Source organism: Canis lupus, chromosome 17 (genome assembly GCF_003254725.2).
Source record: "Canis lupus dingo isolate Sandy chromosome 17, ASM325472v2, whole genome shotgun sequence".
Lineage (NCBI taxonomy): Eukaryota > Metazoa > Chordata > Mammalia > Carnivora > Canidae > Canis > Canis lupus.
In genome coordinates, this window is record NC_064259.1 from 41,548,414 (window position 1) to 41,570,264 (window position 21,851).

Here is a 21,851-nt window from a genome sequence, read left to right on the forward strand (position 1 = left end):
ACTTTTATGAAATTCCCTGAAATACAGAAATTTTACTTGGGCTTTCTAAGGCTGTCCTGTCATCAATTGTGCTTATTGAGAACTAATGCTCCTTCACTATTTGTTCTATTTCTCTGCTTCACTTCATTTAACCTTCACTTTTGCTTTTCTCTGATTAAACTCCTATAATGTGATAGCATGGAAACTTTTGCCCTAGGATCTGTTGTCTAGGAAACCTGAAATATTTAATTATTTCATATTTATATACTTCTCATATTTTTTCCTGAATATATAATTCTTTCAACTCAACTGAATAACATTTGAGATGAAAAATAAATAAATGCTCTGAACAGTTAGTATGTGGCAAAATTTTGTGTGAAACATTAGAATTAATCATGGACAAAATTAGAGTTTGGTGAATATCTTGCCATTCCTAGGCTCTTCTCTTAGTGTTTACCGTACCACCAAGCTGCTGCCACTTGGTACCTAAAGAAGAAACAATATATTTCTAGTTACTATTAACTATTAACATCCCATGTAGCATTAACTCAGTTGTATTCTTTAATGGTGGTGATGACTTAATTAGACAAAGCTGTACCAAGATAGACTGCTAAGTGGCAAATATAGAAGGAAAATATCTGGTATTTATTAGTCTTTATGACTTTACTTTTCAGACAATACTTTGTATATCATATTAACTACATAGTATTAGAACCAGGATCCAGAATCATTCTGAGTATACAAAACTTTGATTGGAATTTTATATGCTATAGCACAATTACAAATCTCTTCTTTGAAATGAGAAACACAGATATACCAATTTCCTTTACTTGACAGCCTGTGGATTTACCTACTTAGGCAATACTCTATTCAAAAGTTACAAATTCTGAGCTTTAATCCATGGAGAAATTAAGCTACTCATGCAAGAGTGATAAAATATTTGTCAACCTCTAGGTCCCTCAAAATGTTCTTACTTTCTCCAACCACTCATCCCTTTGTAGCATCCATGACTAGCATTCATTTTTCGCAAGAGCTTATTCAATTAATGAAATCCCTAGAGTAACTCTCCTAAATTCTTCTCTGGTTTCAGCCTATATCCCCATTTCCATGGTATCAGTCTGTACTGTGAGAGTGAAAAAAAAAAAATCCCTTCACAAAATGAGGTTAGTTTTACAGGAACAAAAAGGCGACTGCATTTTATTAGGCAGTAGCATATAACCTTCCTTGGCACATACGTATACATCCACTTGTTTATTATTCTTTTAGCAAATATTCATGATTAATAAAATAGTCTTCCTTTTGTAATGTCATTTTCTTCCTTGTGAAACCTCAAATGTCTTCATAAGGAAGGATGGATTGGTGTTTGATTTGCACAACACTGATAGATGCCATGAAAATACACAGAATCACTTTAGGAGCAGAATTTAAAGACCAGCCTGGTGTTATTTAGTAGCACAGGCAGAGAGAAGAGCTCCATCTGATAAGCTGCTGCCAGCCTTTCACTATTCTTTTCACATTTGATCCTAATCCTCAAAAGGAAGAGTAGCACCTTTTTGGCAGAGTGACAATCTAGGGCTGCTGAAAGGAACACAACTAAAATAAAGGATTTGAGTGGTGCTCCTTCTCACTGTCATTTCCCAAACTCTTAGTTAATCCTACAACTTGGTTCATAGGCTTGCTATCTAATCCAGCTTCTGCCACCATTTTTAGAGACCTTGCTATACAAATAGACATCCCTTGATCTTATAAACAATAGTGATTTCAACATGTTTTCATCTATATAAAACTATGGTTGTATATAAGACTTGGCATCACAGATACTCTACTACTTCAGAATACCTATACCACCTTAGAAATCTTCAAAGCTCTGATATCATTTTTATTCACTGACATTGAGACCTCCACGTTCTTGCATTTTTTATACTCTTTTTTTTCATTTTAAAATCTGTGGTCTTTTGTCTTTATTCCATCTTTAGTGCTTTGAGTTCATTGTTTTGTGTTTTGTTTTGTTTTGTTTTGTTTTGTTTTGTTTTCCATAGACCACCAGTTTCTTTTTTCTTGTTTCAGACTTATAAGCAGACTGGACACTGTGTTTAGTGAGACACATGATAAAGTACACAACTTACTGTAACTAGCAATAATTGAAATTTAATACTGTGTGTTTGAAGGAATATGCAAATAAGAACTTTGCTTCATGATTATTAATAGAACTTGGTCAGCATAATGAGTTATTTCAATGAAATCCAGACAAAATCCTGAAAGGTAAATGAGCGAATAGTACAAAACTGTGAAGTATTTTGTTCTTAATTTTTAGATATTTGAATTTTTGTTTAGCCTGTGCAACTACTCATGCATTACACAGTATATCAAGAGTCTAGCAAAGAAAAGATCCACTGCCCAGATCAGTTCTAGCATTTCCACTACCTTACCCTATCTGCTGTTCACTGTGAGTGTTTTATACTTTTACATAATTTAAGTCAGAATAAATGTTCTGCCTTCAATATCCAATAATTCTCAAAGCAGAACTCACCATCTTTCCACATTCTGGTAGAGTATTCTCCTGTTCTGTTAGTCACTATTGGCAACTTTGCCACTTCCTTCAAAATCTAAATTGTCAAGTTTCAATCTCCCAATTACCTACAAAATTTTCAAATGTCTTTGCCCTTGGAAAAAAAGAAAAAAAGTCTTTGCCCTCTTCTTTTTCCCCCTTCAGTCCAGATGGAATTTTTTCAGTGTGAGTATAATTCTACCAATTTCTGCTTTTACAGGGAGGAAAGTGTTTTGGCAATTTGTATGTATCTGGCTTCCTTTTATTTAATGCTTTAATAATATAAACCACAGATGTTAAAACTAATTTAAATTCCAAGTGGGAAAGCCCGAGTGGAATAGTTTTGCTCAAAAACCCAAGTTTTGCCCAGAGAAGGCAATGCAATTTTGTTTCTTTAAATTAAAAAAAAAAAAAAAAACATTATTTGAGTATAGTTGATACACAATGCTACATTAGTTTCAGGTATACAACATAGTTATTCGACATTTCTATATGTTATACTATGCTCACCACAAATACACCGACCATCTGTCACCATGTAACACTATCACAATACCATTGGCTATATTCCTAATGCTGTGCCTTTTTTTCCCCATGATTTACTTACTCCATAACTGAAATTTTTATCTCCCACTCCTCTACACCCACTTTGTCCATCCCTCACTCCCTTCCCTCTGGCAACCATCAGTTTGCTCTCTGTATTTATATGTCTGATTCTGCTTTTTCTTTGTTTATTCATTTGTTTTGTTTTTTAGATGCTACATATGAATGAAATCATATGATATTTTTCTTTCTCAGTCTGACATACCACTTAGCATAATACTTTATATCCATCCATGTTGTCACAAATGGCAAGATCTCATCCTATTTTGATGGTTAAGTAATACTCCATTGGGTGTGTGTGTGTGTGTGTGTGTGTGCACCTTTATCTATTCATCTATCACTGAAATCTTGGATTGTTTCCATAATTTGGCATTGTAAATAATGCTGCAATAAATGGGCACATATAACTTTTTGATTTTGTGTTTTCTTTTTCTTTGGATAAATATCCCATAGTGAAATTACTGGAACACATGGAATTTCTATTTTTAATTTTTTGAGGAGCCTCCAAACCATTTCCCATAGTGGCTGCACCAGTTTTCATTCCTACCAACAGTGCATGAGGGTTCCTTTTTCTCCACATCTTCACAATCACTTGTTATTTTCTGTCTTTTTCATTTTAGCTATTCTTACAGGGTTAAGAATATCTCACTTGGTTTTTGCATTTCCCTGGTGATTAGTGATATTGAGCATCTTTTCATGTGTATGTTGGCCATCAGTGTATATTTCTTTGGAAAAATGCCATTCAGGTCCCCTGACCATTTTCATTTTATTTTTTCAAGATTTATTGATTTATTTTAGAGAGAAAGACAGAAAAATAGAGAGTGAGCAGGAAGTAGGCAAAGGGAGAGGTAGAGAAAGAATCTCAATCAGGCTCCTTACTCAGCATGGAGTCAGATGTCGGGCCCAATATCACCACCCTGAGAGCAAGCATGACCTGAGCCAAAACCAAGAGTCTGATGCTTAACTGACTAAGCCATCCAAGCGCCCCCTCTGCCCACTTTTAAATCAGATTTCTGTTTTGTTTTGATTTGATTTCTTGGTGTTGAATCGTGCAGCTTCTTTCTGTATTTTGGATATTAACCCCTTATCAGATATATCTTTTACAACTGTCTTCTCCCATTCAGGAGGTTGCCTTTTTGTTTTGTTGATGGTTTTCTCCATTGTACGAAAATTTTTTTTATTTTGATGTAGTCCCTATAGTTTATTTTTGCTTTTGTTTCTCTTGACTTAGAAGACATATCTAGAAATATGCTGCTATGGCCAATGTCAGAGAAATTACTGCCTGTTCTCTTAGAATTTTTATGGTTTCAGCTCTTACATTTAGGTCTTTAATCCATTTTGAGTTTATTTTTGTGTATGGTGTAAGAGAGTGGTCCAGTTTTACCAGCACCATTTATTGAAGAAAAGGTCTTTTCCCTGTTGTATATTTCTGGAACACAATGCACTTTGACTGAGAATTTTACCCAAGTCACACGTAATAACCCAAAGAAAAATTAGTGTCATGCTGGAAAAAAAAGAGGCTGAGTCATAGTTAGAAAGCCTTTCCCTATCCTAGCTTGAATGGGGAATTCACCTATATTTTCTGTCTGTATTTATATGGTTTCATTTTTTACATTTACATTCATTCCATTGACCAAATTCATACAGCATGTAAAGGGTGGATTTGAGATATCAACTGGAATATGTCTAAACCCAAAAGTCTATATGATATTTCATTAGTATTTTTCTAACTTGATTACAGATCATACTGCTTTCATTATTTATTTTTATTCATCTCCACTTCTACAAGTTGTTTTCCCTTGCTGTATTTTCAAAAAAAGACAAGCATAGTTTTAAAACTATGGCTTTGATTTAACCATGTCGTACATGTATATACAACCCAAAGCCATTCTACTTCACAGAGAGGTTTTTGAAATTCATTTTTTAAAAGATTTTAATCTATTTATTAATGAGAGACACAGAGAGAGAGAGTCAGAGACACAGGCTGAGGAAGAAGCAGGTTCCATCCAGGGAGTCGATCCTGGGTCTCTAGGATCACACCCTGGGCTGTAGGTGGCGCTAAACCACTGAGCCACGTGGCTGCCCTGAAATTCATTTTTTTTTTAAATAACTTTCTATTGTCCTACAATCCTAAGCAAAATCAATTCCATCCTCACTACATCAATGGTAGGCTCTCACCAAGATCATCACTGGTTAAGAAGTTAATGATCTTGACCACTCCCTATTTTGAAGTCATTAGAAACATATCCTTTCTTTAAAAAAAAAAAAGTTTTAAATTTAAATTCAATTAGCCAACATATAGTACATAATTAGTCAGATGTAGTGTTCAGTAATTCATCAGTTGCATTTAATACTCAGTGCTCATCATACCATGTGCCTCCTTAATGCCCATCACCCAATTACCCCATTCCCTGCCCACCTCCGCTCCAGCAATCCACAGTTTGTTTCCTATACTTTAGAATCTTTCATGTTTTTCAAGTCTGAAAGTAGTTATTTTGAAACTTTGGATAAAGAACTTGTCTTCCTGAACTTCTGTATCTTCATTAATAGGACATGATTATAGTAATAGCTACCCTGACATTCATGGCCTTTAAACTTTATCTTACTAATCTTACAGTCAAACAAAAAGATTGGAGCTCCAGCCAGAATTATTTGCTATCTGATTTGCCCAAGTATTTCCCAATTTTGTTTATGGACTTGTAATGCTTAAGAAAACATCCCAGTGACTACTATATTGTTACTGACTTTTAATTTTGCACAGTAAGGAGATTTTTAAGACTGCATATTCCATGTTGTTTACTGATGCTCCATGTAAAAAAGAATATTTGAAAGAGAACAAACTGGTAGTTACCGAAGGGGGAATGGAGGGAGGGGGAGAGATGGGTGAAATAGATGAAGGAGATTAAGAGCACACTTATCACGATTAGTACAGAGTAATATGTAGAACTGCTGAAAAACTATATTGTACACCTGAAACTAATATAATGTATGTTAAGTATACCGGAATTAAAACTAAAAAAAAAAAAACTTAAAAAGTAAAATATATATAAAGTGTATATAATTATATAAAGAATATTTTTAACTGTAAAAAAAAAGGCAATATGGTGGTGCCTGGGTGCCTCAGTCAGTTAAGTGTCTGCCTTTGGCTCAGGTCATGATCCCAGGGTCCTGGAATCAAGCTCCACGTTGGGCTCCCTTCTCAGCAGGGAGTCTGCTTCTCCCTCTCCCTCTGCCCCTTTCCCCTGCTCATGCTCTCTCTCTCAAATAAAATCTTTTTAAAAAAACAAGCAATATATAATAAAATAAAGGCCTTTATATCGAATAAATTTAGCTTTCATAATCTCTTATTTACTGATTAATTTAGTTTTGAATAAAATATCACATAGACAAATGTCTAGGTTTGGCACTGGCATATAGGTGATCTGTGATTTACCACTTGTGTGCCTGAGCTAACATTGTTCCTTGTATCTAGGTTAGTCTGTTCATGGTCTGGACCAATTCTAGACCTGCTTTTACCTTAAGGATCATACATAAGCTTCTTTGTGAAGCTCTTCCTGAATCTCATCTGCAAATTTTCTCTCTTAGTCCCAATCAGAATGAAAAATAAAATCTAGATCCAGAGAAATCTTTGACAAAATAGCCTACTCATTTACAATTGAGGCAACTGAATCTCAGAGAAAGGGAATGACTTATAAAATGGCATGCATTTTTACAATAACAAAGTGTGGCCTAATGATTCTGTTATGTCCAATTCTCTGCCTATGATTATTTCCTTTTTAGGCTAAGAAACAGTAGATCATGTCCACAGTGATCTAGTTGCTAATTAATTGATCATGGATTCAATCCCTCACTATTAGACCATATTCAATAAACCACTACCACATATTCTACAAAGATAAGTCTTAACTTAATACACTGATGTGCTACAGTTTAAGAAGAGATGAGAGGATTCCACTTGGTCATGACATTAATCAGAAATCCCTCTCACTTCTTATGGAGTTTGAAGCACTGTCCTGACACTCTGACCTATATATTATGTATCTAAATACTTCTCTGAAAGGAAGAAGTGCAATTCACAGGGAGATGGGTCAGTACACTAGAAAACAAAGGAGGACTGTTCACGAGAAAGTCCATGTTAATGTGGGACATGTTCAGTTGTCAGTAAGGTGACTACTGACCACATAATCCCTCTGAGGCTGTTACTCTGTTATCAAAAATTCAAATATCTAAATCATCTCAACTACAGTAATATCATGGTCTGTTTGTAAACTGAGAGAATTATGTTTGTTTTTAACCTAGAGATTAAAAAAAAAAAAGTTTTTTTTTTAGCAATCCTGAACACTAGGATTCAATTGCGACTAATCTCCACTTGGGGCATGCACGAGCCTTAATTCTTGTACCTTAGCTAATTCAGAAAACACATGAGGTGAATCTCTTTAATCCCTATCTGTAAAGGATGGAGGAGGCCACTCCCACTTTTGCATATAGGATATTTATGTGACTGAGTTTGAGAAGCAAGTGACTGGATTTCATTTATTTATTTTTATTTATCTTTTTAAAAAATTTATTTATTGGGACACCTGGGTGGCTCAGCAGTTGAGGCTCTGCCTTCGGCCCAGGGCGTGATCCTGGAGTCCCAGGATCGAGTCCCACATCAGGAGACTCCCTGCATGGAGCCTGCTTTTCCCTCTGCCTATGTCTCTGCCTCTCTCTCTCTTTGTCTCTCATGAATAAATAAATAAAATCTTTTTTTTAAAGATTTTATTTATTTACTTGAGAGAGAGAGAGTGAAAGAGAGCAAGAGCCAGAAGAGGAGCAGAGGGAGAGAGAAAGGCAGACTCCCCACTGAGCAGGGATCCCTGAAGCAGGGCTCGATCCCAGGACTCTGGGATCATGATGTAAGCTGAAGGCAGATGATTAACCCACGGAACCACCCAGGCACCCTGAGTGACTAGATTTTAAAGAAGGATTAAGGGGCCTGACAAGAAGGCAGAGTGTGAGTGTCAAATCAGAAACTTGCTCCTCACAGCTTTCACAGCCCAATGTCTTGCACTAAATATGGCAAAGCCTCAGCAAGGCACAGTAATATTCTGAGTAAAGAGAGAATATAATTTAACAGGGCAGAGGTCTTTTATAGTATCAGAGATAAAGATTAAATTAGAACCATCATTGTCCGGGGTTCTGCAGTTAATCCTTTCTTGAACTTTAATCTTAGGCAATCCTAATACATGCAACAGATAACAAGGGTAGCGCTGCTTTGCTTCAATAGAATAGAATCCCATAACCCTGTCGCTCATTTCCCTTAATATCTACTGATAGTTCTGTGAAAAGCCATTCAGACTTTGTGGACCACAGTTTTAAGACATCCAGACTAGAAACAGAACTTTAATCTTGAATGTTAGACTGAGAACTTTTTGTGGTAGCTACATGATATGTGAGAAAAATTCTAGTCCATCCCTAAGTAACCGTAGTTAAATAGATTTGTAACAATCACAGGGCTTGCATTCGGCAGAAAAACACTCTTCTGTCTACAGATAAGAAAGACAATAAAATTCTCTGGATTCCCCAGCTCTCAACAGCAAAACAGTATCAATGAAGTATCAACAAAGTATAAAAAGCCAGTGCCATATATGTAGGTCTGAGTTATAAGGGGTCACTCTATGGACATAATTGCATTCTTCATATGTGGAATCAAGTCCCAAGCCCTTGGAAATTACCTTTGCATGCAACTTCCACTTAAATAGAAGAGATAGTTACTCTTTTCCACTTACTTTTGCCATTTCAGTAGGGCAGGACCCATGCCATGGTGGTCTTCAATTGGAACCAGGCTGCTTACTGTCCACAAGTCAAATATACTGTCATGCATGGCAATTATAAAGAAAATAAGAATCAATGAAATAGAACACTGTCTTAAATATATTAAATATATTCTCCTACAGAATGTCATATTACCTGACTACATGATATCTGAGAACAATTCCTTCAGCTTACAGCATTTTGAAATGCATTCTTCTAGTGTTTCTTGGGGACATCGGGAAATTTATGTCAAGATATAATCTCCCTAATTTCCATAGAAAACAAAATTCTTGCTCTTAGAGCGAGGATATGATAGTTTGATGATAAATTCTTGAAGACTTTTTGCCAAGGACTCTCTCTTCTTCTGTTTTTAGTTATAACAAACTCAAGAGAATAAGACCGAGCTGTTAATAGGAACTGCATACCAAAAGAAAATACCCTTTGTCTCTTCAAAAGTGTTAGACACTGGAGAAAAAAAAAAAGAACATTTCCAATGGTAGGACAGCAAACAAAATCCCAGATTCATTAAAAGTTAATGATGTAGGATGCAGATAATGAGAAATAGAAATGGAATGCATAGAAACATATTATCCTTCTGATGCATGGCAAAATTTAATGCATAATCAACATTACTCAACAGTCCCAGGGTCTATTTTTATCCCAGTGCCTTTAAACCTTAAAATCCATTAAAGATTCATGATCCCCAGGCCATGTGTTCTCTACAGTTAGAAACAATTATGTCATGTGAGTAAACTGCTTGCTAATAGAAACATTTGCTATTTTGCATTATAATAAAGACAGCACAGTTTTGCATAACATCACTTATTCTTTCATTCTGTAAGTAATAAGTGAAGGCTAGTAACTTGCTGTGTACTTGGTTAACCAAGAAAAGCACAGGACCAACCTTAAGAGACTTGCATCTACCTTGGGAAAGAAAAAAAAAAAAAAAAAAACAACCCAAAAAAACTCTTGGTATCATGTTAGATCTGAGAATACTTGAGGTTAAGAGAAATGTACTCATCCGCTATCTCGGTCTTCCCAATCTTACAGAAGAGGAAATAATACCTTCAGAGGTTCACTGTCTCATGGCTGGTAAGCATCAGAGTCCATGGACATCTGAAATTGGCTTGTGTTCTTTATACCATAACATACTCTATCTGCCGTCTTTTTTTTTTTAAAGATTTTATTTATTTATTCATGAGAGACAGAGACAGACAGAGACAGAGACACAGGTAGAGGGAGAAGCAGGCTCCATTCAGGGAGCTTGACGTGAGACTCAATCCCGGGTCTCCAGGATCATACCCTGGGCTGAAGGCAGCGCTAAACTGCTGAGCCACCCAGGCTGCCCCTCTATCTGCCATCTGAGATAATTTCAAGTTTGATATTACACTCCTGCCAGAATTCTTGTGTACATTCAAAAGACTTCCCCTTGCAGTCCAAACCCCACAAAACATAAAGTTAGTGTGGGAAATAACACCAATATTATTTTTCATAAAACATCAATGAGCAAGAGGCTCCAACCACCAAAGGTATGGGCAACACGTTCTTTGTTGTTTTTTGTTTTTGCCTTTTTTTTTAATATCTGAGTTTCTCTCTATATATAACTTTCCTCTCTCCTCAAGACCAGATGAGCATTCTGTTTTTCACTGCTATAATCATTTGGCTGCTGTCTTTGTTCCCTCCATTGGCCTGGAGGACATTATAGCACACATAGAAACCCTTGCTAAATTCACCCAGCAAGTCTTAAATGATAGCCAACAAAGTGTTTTTATTGAACACTGAAATACCCCTAATAAAGAAAAGCTATCTTCCAAAATAGGATGGCCCTGGACTTTATTACTGCCTCACAGGAAGGCACCTTGCCATTAGCTAAATAGAATGCTGTGTGTTCATACCTGATGATTCTGCTAATGGGTCATTTTTACTAAATCACATGAAACAGAAGTGAACACCTGAATGATCCATCCCCCTCCATTTGGGACTTCAGAAATCAGTGGTTTAAATCAGGGGGGCTGTTACTAGATAAAGCTGTCATTGATTTGGAAATCATTGTCTTAATCTGTGTTTTCTCTTGCATGAACCTATATTGTTGCTGTGACATCTACCTCCAATGCAGCAAAAGAGCCACCTCCATGCCAGTAAAACACCCTTCTGACTACTCAGGCCATGTTATGGAGAAGAGGAGTATGTGAGATTTTAAGAGCTAGTCTGGAGGGATGGAGTGTGGAGGGAAGTCATCAAGAAGATGTAACCAGCACCTGACCTATGACCTGGACACAGGCAATTGGTGGCTCCTCCCTTGCTCCCTATCCTTAGTATGTGCATCCCACTTGCCTTCCCTCCTTCCAAAAGTTGCCTCAAGGACACAGTCTTGAGAAAGTAATATGGTATTGATATCATCTGGACAATGTGACCAAACCTGGCTAAAGCTTTATATAAATGCTTCAGGTGTTGGTGGACAGGTGTGGAGATTTACTAATTTGCAGCTGCTCATCTAAGCCTAGCATGAGTCCCTTGCTTATTAAACAAAACAAAACCAGTAACAAAATGGCAATAAAAATGTTATCTATTATTAATTACTTTGAAAGTAAAGGGACTAAATGTTCCAATCAAAAGACTAAGGGTGACAGCAGTTAAAAAAACAAGACCTATTATATGCTGCCTATTATATTTTGCCTACAGACCAAAAGACACCAGTGGACTGAAAGTTAGGGATGGAGAAATATTTGTTATGCAAATATGAATGTCAAAAGAAAGCCAGAGTAGCAATACTTACATCAGACAAAATAGATTTTAAAACAAAGATTGTAATAAGAGACTAAGAAGGACACTATATAATAATAAAGGGGACAATCCAACAAGAGGATATAACAATTGTGAATATCTATGCACCAACATGCAAGTACCCAAATACATAAAACAGCTAATAGCAAACATAATCAATAGTAATACACAATAATAGTAGGGGACTTTAATACCCTACTTACTTTGATGAAGAGATCATCCAAACAGAAAATCAACAAGGAAACAGCTTTGAGTTACACACCGGACCAGATGGATTTAACAGATATATTACTGCAGAATACACATTCTTTCTGAATGCACATAGAACATTCTTCAGAAGAGATTATGTATTAGGCCACACAATAAGTCTCAACAAATTAAAAAAACGAAAAGTCATCTTCATTTTTTTCTGAGCAAAACGCTATTAAACTGGAAATCACCACACACACACACAAAACATCTGGAAAGAGCACAATACATAGAGGTTAAATAACATACTATTACGGGCATCTGGGTAGCTTAGTTGGCTAGGTGTCTGAGTGTTGATTTTAGCTCAGATCATGATCCCAAGGTCATGGGATGGAGCCCTGAGTCTGTGCTGAATGTGGAGTATGCTTGTCCCTCTCCCTCTATTCCTCCCCCTGTTCCCATTCTCTCTCTTTCTCTCTCAAATAAATAAAATCTTACAAAAAGTAACATGCTATTAAATAGCAAATGGGTTAGCCAAGAAATAAGAGAAGAAAACAAAAATTACATGAAAATGAAAGTTTAATGGTATAAAATCTTTGGGATGCAGCAAAAATGGTTCTATGAGAGAAGTTTATAGCAGTATAGGCTTACCTCTGGAAGCAAGAAAAATCTCATATAAACAATCTGACCTTATACCTAAAGGAACTACAAAAAGAACAAACAAAACCAAACCCAGCAAAAGGAAGGAAATGATAAATATTAGAGCAGAAATGAATGATATGGAAACAAAAACAAAAACAAAAACAAAAAACCCCAACAGTAGAACAGATCAATGAAAGCAAGGAGCTAGTTCTTTGGAAAAAATCAACAAAATTGATTAACCTCTAGAAAGAGAAAAATGACTCAAATAAAAAAATTCTAATGAAAGAGGGGAAATAACAACCAACAACATAGAAATACAAACAATTGTAACAGAATATTATGAAAATCTATGTGCTAACAAACTGGACAACTTCTAAGACATTGATAAATTCTTATAAACATATAACTAACCAAAAGTAACACAGGAAGAAATAGAAAATTTGAACAAACTGGTTACCAGCAATGAAACAACCAATAATCAAAAAACAGAGTCTAAGACCAGATTGCTCCACAGGCAAATTCTACCTAATATTTAAAGAAGAGTTCTTCTTGAACTATTCCAAAGAAATACAAGAGGAAGAAAAACTTCAAAATTCATTCTATGAGACTAGTATCACCCTGATACCAAAACTAGATAAAGATACCATTAAAAAAGAGAACTATAAGCCAGTATCTCTCATGAATATAGATGAAAAATTGTCAACATGGGGTGCCTGGAGGGCCTCAGTAAGTTAAGTATCCAGCTCTTGATTTCGGCTCAGGTCATGATCTCAGGATAGTAGGATGGAACCCCAGGACACATGCCATGCTTAACATGGAATCTGCTTGTCCCTCTCCTACTGCTCCTCCCCCTACTGATGCACATGGGCTCTCTCTCTCCTTCTCTCTCTCTCAAAAATAAGTAAATAAAATATTTTTTAAAAAAATCCTCAACAAGTCTGCCTGGGTGGCTCAGTCGGTTTGGCCTCTGACTCTTGATTTCAGTTCAGGTCATGATCTTGGGGTCATGGGTCTGAGTCAAGCCCTGGGCTCCCCACTCAGTGTCTATATTCTGCTGTCCCTCTCCCTTTGCTTCTCCCCCACCTCTCTTGCTCACTTGTACCCCCCTCATAAATATATGAATAAAATCTTTTTTAAAAATGCTCAACAAAATATTAGCAAACTGAATCCAAAAATATATTTTTAAAAAACATACATCACAATCAAGTGGGATTTATTTCCAAGATGCAAAAGTGGTTCAATAGTCACAAAATAATCAATGTTATATATCACGTTAATAAGAGAAAGGATTAAAAAAAAAGAAAAGAAAAACATGATCAGGGCACCTGGGTGGATCAGTTGGTTGAGCAGTGGACTCTTGAATTCAGCTCAGGTAACAATCTCAGGGTCCTGGGATCAAGTCCTGTGCTGTGCTCTGTGCTCTGCAGGGAGTTTGCTTGAGGATCCTCTCTTTCTCTCTCCCTCCGCCCTTCCCCTTGTTCTCTCTCTCTCTCTCTCTCTCTCATGAATAAATCTTTAAAAAATGCCAAGTGCATTGATTTACAAAAAAAAAAAAAAAACTATATTTGATCATTTTAATAGATGCAGAAAAAGCATCTGACAAAGTCCAACATCCAATCATGATAAAAACTTTCTCAAAGTAGTCTAGAGGAAACATCTCAACACAGTGAAAGCCTTATATGAAAAACCCATAGGCAATATCATATCAATGGTGAAAAACTGAGAACTTTTATGCTAAGGTCAGGAACAAAACAAGAATGGTCACTCTCACCACTTTTATTCAACATATTAGTGGGAGTCTTAGCCACAGCAATAAGACAACATTAAAAAATGAAAGTCATCTAAACTGGTAAGAAAGAAGTAAAATTCTCACTATATGTAGATGACATAATACTATATAGAAAGCCCAAAAGACTCCACCAAAAAAACTACTAGAACTGATAAATAAATTCAGGAAAGTGACAGAATATAAAAACAATGTATAAAAATTAGTTGCATTCCTATAGACTATTAATGAAGCAGCAGAAAGTGAAATTAAGAAAACAATCCCATTTATAATTGCACCACGTACAATAAAATACCTAAGAATAAGCTTAACCAAAGAGGTGAAAGGCCTGTACTCTAAAATCTATTAAAACACTGATGACAGAAATTGAACACGGCATAAAGAAATGGAAAGATATTCCATGTACATGAGTTGAGAGAATCGTGTTAAAATATCTATACTACTCAAAGTATTCCATAGATTTAATGCAATCCCTATCAAAATACCAACAGCATTTTTCACATAACCAGAACAACAACAAAAAAAACCCAAATTTGCAAAGACCTCAAAAAGCAAAAGCAATCTTGAAAAAAAAAAAACCTGGAGGTATCATAATTCTAGATTTCAAGTTATATTACAAAGCAGTTGTAGGGGCACCTGAGTGGCTCAGTGGTTGAGTGTCTGCCTTTGGCTCAGGTTGTGGTCCTGGGGTTCTAGGATCCAGTCCCACATCAAGCTCCTCACAGGGAGCCTGCTTCTCCCTCTGCCTATATCTTTGCCTCTCTCTGTGTCTCTCATGAATAAATAATAAAATCTTTAAAAACAAAAACAAAACAAAACAAAACCACAAAGCAGTTGTAATTAAAACAGTATGGTGACAGCATAAAAATAGAAGCATAGATCAATGGAATAGAACAGAAAACACAGAAATAAGACCACAATTATATGGTCAATCAATCTTCCACAAAGGAGGAATGAATATCCAATGGGAAAAATGTGTCCCTTCAACAAAATGTGCTAGGAAAACTGGAAAGCTACATGCAAAATAATGAAACTAGACCACTTTCTTTTACCATACACAAAAACAAATTCAAAACAGATGAAAGACCTAAATGTAAGACAGGAATCTATCAAAATCCTTGAAAAGAGCACAGGCAGTAATCTCTTTGACATCGGCTGTAACAACATTTTTCTAGATTGTCTCCTGAGGCAAAGGAAATAAAAGCAAAAATAAACTGTTGGATGTGCATCAAAATAAAAAAGCTTCTGCACATCAAAGGAAACAATCAACAAAACTGAAAGGCAACCTACAGAGTGGGAGAAGATATTTGCTAATGATATATCTGATAAAGGGTTAGGATCCCAAATGTATAAAGAACTGATATCAGATAAAGGGCTAGTTTCAAAGATCTATAAAGAACTTATTAAACTCAACAGCAAAGAAATAAACAATCCAATCATGAAATCCAATCATGTTCATGAAAGACACGAACAGAAATCTCACAGAGGAAGACATAGACATGGCCAACAAGCACATAAGAAAATGCTCCGCATCACTTGCCATCAGGGAAATACAAATGAAAACCATAATGAGATACCACCTCACACCAGTGAGAATGGGGAAAATTAACAAGACAGGAAACCACAAATGTTGGAGAGGATGTGGAGAAAGGGGAACCCTCTTGCACTGTTGGTGGGAATGTGAACTGGTGCAGCCACTCTGGAAAACTGTGTGGAGGTTCCTCAAACAGTTAAAAATAGATCTGCCCTATGACCCAGCAATTGCACTGCTGGGGATTTACCCCAAAGATACAGATGCAATGAAACACCGGGACAACTGCAGCCCGATGTTTCTAGCAGCAATGTCCACAATAGCCAAACTGTGGAAGGAGCCTCGGTGTCCATCAAAAGATGAATGGATAAAGAAGATGCGGTCTATGTATACATGGAATATTACTCAGCAATTAGAAACAACAAGTACCCACCTTTTGCTTCGATGTGGAGAGACCTGGAGGGTATTATGCTGAGTGAAATAAGTCAATCGGAAAAGGACAAGCATCATATGGTCTCATTCATTTGGGGAATATAAAAAATAGTGAAAGGGAATAAAGGGGAAAGGAGAGAAAATGAGTGGGAAGTATCAGAGAGGGAGACAGAACATGAGAGATTCCTAGCTCTGGGAAACAAGGGGTGGTGGAAAGGGAGGTGGGTGGGGGGTGGTGGTGACTGGGTGACAGGCACTGAGGTGGGCACTTGATGAGATGAGAACTGGGTGTTATGCTATATACTGGCAAATTGAACTCCAATAAAAAAAAAGATTCATGCATAACCGTGAAAAAAAAAAAAAAAAAAAGAACTGATATGATTCAACACTCAAAAAACAATTCAATAAAAAAAATAGAAGACATGAACAAACATTTCTCCAAAGAAGATATACAGATGGCCAACAGATGCATGAAAAGATGCTCATCATCACTTACCACCAGGGAAATGCAAATCACAAATTCAATGAAATATCACCTCACACCTGTCAGAATGGCTAAAATAAAAAACACAAGAAACAACAGGTGTTGGTGAGGATGTGGAAAAAGGGGAACACTGTTGCACTGTTCATGGAATGCAAACTGGCGTAGTCACTCTGGAAAATAGCATGGAGTTTCCTCAAAAATTAAAAATAGAACTACCCTATGATCCAAGAATCACACTCACCAAAAGAATACAGAATACCCAAGGAATACAAAAATACTAATTCAAAGGGATATATGCACTTCTATATTAATTTTTTGTGATTTTTTTAAATTATAGAGATAGCGGGAGGGGGAAGAAGCAGAGGAAGGAGTACAGGCAGACGCCATGCTGAGAGCAGAACCCAACATGGGGCTCGATCCCACAAACCTGAGATCATGACCTGAGCCGAAATCAAGAGCCAGACACTCAACAGATTGAGTCACCCAGGTACCCCCTTGTACTCCATGTTTACTGCAGCATTACTTACAATAACCAAATTATGGAAGCGGCCCAAATGTCTATTTATGAATGGATAAAGAAGAAGTGATATATACATATATATTAAAAATAATGAAATATTTGAAATATATTGAAATATATGAAACAAAAATATATATATGAAATACATAATAATGAAATCTTGCCATTTGTAACAACATGGATAGAGCTAGAGAGTATAATCATAAGCAAAATAAGTCAAAGATGAATATCATATGATCTTACTCATATGTGGAATTTAAGAAACAAAACAAATGAGCCAAGGAAAAACAAAGAGAGACAAACCAAGAAACAGACTCTTAACTACAAAGAATGAACTGATGGTTACCAGAGGGAAGGGGGGGTGGGGCATATAGGAGAACTAGGGGAGGAGGATTAAAGAGTACACTTTTTTTAAAGATCTTATTCATTTATTCATGAGAGACACACACACACAGAGAGTGAGGCAGAGACATAGGCAGAGAGAGAAGCAGGCTCCATGCAGGAAGACTGATGGGGGACTTGATCCTGGGACTCCAGGATTATGCCCTGAACCAAAGGCAGATGCTCGACCACTGAGAGGTGTCTCGGATTAAAGAGTACACTTATCGTAAAGGGGAAAAACAAAAAAACAAAAAACAAAACAAAACAAAAAAACCCTAAAAATTAAAAAAAAAAAAAAAACTTGTCTCATACCAATCTGGGATGGCCTGCCTCTTTCTTTGGTCTCTCCTTGCCCTTCCTATACAAGAACTAGTGGTTGCAAGCCAACAATGTTCCTAGTCATCTACAAAAGGGCCCAACCTGACACATTATTCTCTTGGAAGCACAGCTTTTTCTGAGATATCAAGTGTCATTGACCTTAAATATGCATGTTTTGCTACAGCTTAAAAAATTTTTACTAAGTGTGTACAATATTCTACTAATGTTTTTTGCTATGATGTTCCACTATTCTTTTCAAGACAATTACTTGATATCCTACTACTTACATCTATTAAGTTAGTTCCATTTTCTTCTACCACAGTTGTGTCTTGGAATATTTTTTTAGAACTAAGCCATTATTTCCTTTTCTATCCTTTGCCCTCTGAATAAGATATTGATTTTGCTCTCTAACATATTTGTCTAGACTTTGTCTTAGGATGTCTCAGAGTATGAGAGCTATTAAATTGTAAAATCCTAACTGTCCCAAAATCAAGAATGATTTTTTTAAAGCTCCCATCTACTTTCCCCTTCTTCAGCTGGATGATACCACCCAGGAATTTTTCCTATCAGATTAATAGATAAACCAGCTCTGGCTTCAATATGATCTTGTCACCAATCTGATCTGACCTAAAATCTAACCTCATTTTAACTTAAATAATGATTTCTTGATCATATTCCTTTAAAGCACAAGAAATATTTGTTGTTTATCTTATAAAAATGTGTCTGAATCTTAGCCAATAACTCTTTGAATATTTTCTATAAATATTACTGTATTTCTTCTCAGATATGTCCAGATTACTTAAATACTACCAAATATTTATGGTAAACTCTAAAGTCAAAATATCAAATCATCTTGAAAATTAAAGTTCAAAAATTCCAAGAGGACATCCCACCTCCTCTTACTATAGAATCCCATGTGCAGCATTAATAATATTTTAGAGTTTGGTTTATTATATGGATCAAGTATATAGTTAACAGTCAAGTCTACCTTGTAGAGCTCTTGACTGGGGGAGAGTGAGGTAAGTTGGTAAATTTCCTACTTATGGGAATCAAAGTCATATATCTAATTGTTATATGACTCAGTTAAGTGTAATTTTCTTGGTAAATGCAGCGTGTACCCACTGGTATCATCGATGATGTCCTTCACTAGCCTTCCAGATATAATTGAACATATTGTCTTCATTGCCTTTGTGAACTTTGAACGTCTATCAGAGCACCTAGAGTAAGTTATTACACTTGTTTATTTTCATCCCTTTTAACTAGCATTTTTGTTAAAAATATCTAAAGGTTAGTATCAGATAGTATTAGAGGAGTTCTTACTAATTCACTTTTACAAACAGCAAAATAATCTAAACCTATGTTGAAAAAAAATAAACCTATGTTGAGTCAATAATTGATATTTGATAATATGTTTATAAAATATAATATTAATATTCAATATTGTATAGTCATATATTATATATTCTCAATATTATATGGTAATAAAAAATATGCATTATTGTTATTATATTAACATGTTAATATAACTATATGATAATGTATTTTATATTTTATATGTATATTAGGTCTGAGTTTTTAAGTAGGTTTTAGGTTAAAAGAAAACATAAGCATTATAATGTATCCTTGATTTCAGTGGAAACTCTTCAACTGTATGCTAGTATCAAAATTGGTCTTTTCTGGATAAATACGCAGAAGTGCAATTGCTGGATCATATGGTAGTCCTATTTTTAATTTTTTGAGGAACCTCCATGTTTTTTCCATAATGGCTGCACCAGTTTACAATCCCATCAACAGTGCATAAGGGTTCCCTTTCTTCCACATGCTTGCCAACACTTGTTATTTCTAGTCTTTATGATAACAGCCCTCGTGGTTTTTTTAATTTTTTAAAAATAGATTTTTATGTATTTATTTTTAATTAATTTTTAAATTCCAGTACAATTAACATATTTATTGTGGTTTTGATTTGCATTTCCCTGGTGATTAATAATGTAAAGCATCTTTTCATTTATCTATTGGCCACCTATATGTCTGTTTTGAAAAAAGGTCTATTCACATTTCATTTTTTGGTCTGATCATTTTCTTTTTTTCCACTGAGTTAAGTTTTTTATATCTTTTGGATATCACCCCCTCATCTGATACATGATTTACAAGTACTGTCCTACATTCAGTTGGTTGCCTTTTCATTTTGTTGATAGCTTCCTTTACCATGCAGAAGCTTTTTAACTTGATATAGTCCTATTCGTTTGTCTTTGCTTTTGGTGTCAGATTAAACAAAATCATCATCAAGATATATGTCAAGGCGTTTACTGCTTATGTATAGAGGTTCCTCAAAAAGCTAAAAATAGATTTACCATATGATCCAGCAATTTCACTTCTAGGTATTTATCTGAACAAAACAAACATACTAACTTGGAAAGGTACATGCATCCCCATGTTTACTGCAGCATTATCTACAATAGCCAAGATACAGAAACAGCCTAAGTGTCCAACAATAGATGAACGAATAAACAAATTGTGGTATACATATATAATGGAATATTATTTAGTCATAAAAAATAATGAAATCTGGCCATTTGCAATGACATGGATGGACCTCAAGCACATATGCCAAATGAAATAAGACAGACTGAGAAAGACAATGCCTTATGATTTCTCTTATATGTGGAATCCAAAAAAAAAATAAAATTTAAAGAATAAACTTATGGACAGAGAGAATAGAGAACACACTAATGGTTACTAGAGATGGGAGGGTACAGGGGGGACAAATGGGTGAACTGCTTTTCTTTCATCTTGTTTAAATAACCTGTATTAAAAACAAAACAAGGGGATCCCTCGATGGCTCAGGGGTTTAGCGCCTGCCTTCGCTCCAGGGCATGATCCTGCAGTCCCGGGATCAAGTCCCACATCTGGCTCCTTGCATGGAGCCTGCTTCTCCCTCTGCTTCTCTCTCTCTCTCTCTCTCTCTCTCTGTGTGTGTGTGTGTCTCATTAATAGATAAATAAAATCTTTAAAAAAAAAGAAAGAAAGTCAAATCAAACAACCACCATTATCACCAGAACAAAAACACTAGCCCCTTGCAGTAAGTACCTGAAAGAAGGAAATAGACTGATGACTTTAACATTTTGTATGTCATTCTTCCTGACTGCAGGCCACAGACAGTACCTTACAGGGGATTTAAAACTCATAAAGAAATCTGCAGTCTTTTGAGTTTGAATAATAACACATAAAAAAGAATGAGGATAGCCTATCTAGAATGGCTAATGTTGGCTAACTGCAGACTCAATTCCAGAAGTTTTCTTGGCCAAGGCTGGTAACATCAATGCACAATAGTCAAGGGGGCTGAAAGTAGTTCTTGGCAATGTATAGTGGAATCAAGAGCTCTGAAGAGGAAATGGCATGTGTCTTGCCAACCTTGTTTCCAAAGCGACAGAATTTTCTCCTCATTGTTCTGGTCTCTGGCCACAGTTCTTCCTTTAAAAGACCAGTAGCCCAGAAAGGCAATAATCCTATTTAATTTTGTTGCTTACTGAAATAATTCATTTTAGTTACTGTGTCTCGTATGCTAGAGACATGAAGCAATACAGCTTTTGTCTTCATGCTGGCTTAATACAAATCCATGACCTATGAGTTAAAACCCAAGCCCTGTAGCCATATTAATCCCCAAAGCAACTTGATCACCTGCTTTTGACTCTTTCCTTTTCTATAGGTGGAAGTTGCTAATAACTACTATGCATTGGACCTGTCTTGTTGACTCTGACATCTTTTTATTTACAGAGAAATCAGGAACTCATTATATTTTCTTCAATGGTGATAACCAAAAACAAAACATTTACAATTGTCTCCTTTTTAAAAAAAAAT

The 21,851-nt window shown here is 35.8% G+C and overlaps 1 long non-coding RNA gene across 1 annotated transcript; it reads right to left on the bottom strand.

Annotated features, from left to right (window-relative positions):
- Nucleotides 1-348: 348 nt before the first annotated feature.
- LOC112665061 (uncharacterized) lies at nucleotides 349-21,363 on the bottom strand. The gene is made up of 3 exons (XR_003140194.3): nucleotides 21,081-21,363; nucleotides 8,902-8,985; nucleotides 349-465 (listed from the first exon to the last, which is right to left on the bottom strand). It is a non-coding gene; the product is annotated as an uncharacterized LOC112665061 (long non-coding RNA).
- Between the last annotated feature and the right edge of the window lie 488 nt (nucleotides 21,364-21,851).